This window comes from Propithecus coquereli, unplaced genomic scaffold (assembly GCF_000956105.1).
Source record: "Propithecus coquereli isolate 6110/MARCELLA unplaced genomic scaffold, Pcoq_1.0 Scaffold390, whole genome shotgun sequence".
Classification (NCBI taxonomy): domain Eukaryota; kingdom Metazoa; phylum Chordata; class Mammalia; order Primates; family Indriidae; genus Propithecus; species Propithecus coquereli.
Genome location: NW_012149619.1, coordinates 385,669 through 386,243, shown reverse-complemented (window position 1 = coordinate 386,243; position 575 = coordinate 385,669). Strand labels below are relative to the sequence as shown.

The 575-nt window shown below is 56.3% G+C and overlaps 1 protein-coding gene across 1 annotated transcript in view; it reads left to right on the top strand.

The window, feature by feature from the left end:
• Positions 1-575, top strand: part of P2RX5 (purinergic receptor P2X, ligand gated ion channel, 5) — a 13,426-nt gene that overhangs the window by 8,267 nt on the left and 4,584 nt on the right. The gene's annotated exons all lie outside the window — the stretch shown is intronic.

Below are 575 nucleotides of genomic sequence, written 5' to 3'. Positions count from 1 at the left end.
CAACGTGGGCTCGGGGCTGGCGCTCATGGGTGCTGTGAGTACCTCTCCCTCCCTCCCTGCTTCCTACTCTGACCTGGCAGCCGTGGGGAGAAGGGCGTGATGGCCCAGGGGAAGTTTGTCCCAGTGCTCCAGAAAGAGTGAGACTGTTGAGGTCAGAAGGGATGGGGTAAGGAGGGCTTTCTGGGATTTCACGCCCTGCCAGCTGGCTTTCTCTTCCCAGAGCCAGAGTGGCGGCTTCCACCCCGGAGCTCTGGAGTTGGGGTCAGCCCCCAGCCGAGGTGTGGGCTAGGACTTCTCTGGGATCCCGGGTCAGCCCCTGGACTGATGTCTCCATCTCCACTTCTGCTAGAAGAGGGCAGGCTTAAGCTACACACAGGGTTTCCTAACCTTAGCACGGTCAACAGTTTGGGCGAGATAATTCTTGGTTGTCTTAAACACATCCTTTGATGTGTTCTTACGCATCCTAGAATGCACGGGGGCTGTCCTGTGCATTGTAGGATGTTTAAGAGCATCCCTGGCCTCTACCTGCTGATGCCAGTAGCACCTGCCCTGCAGTTACGATATCTTCTTTTTTT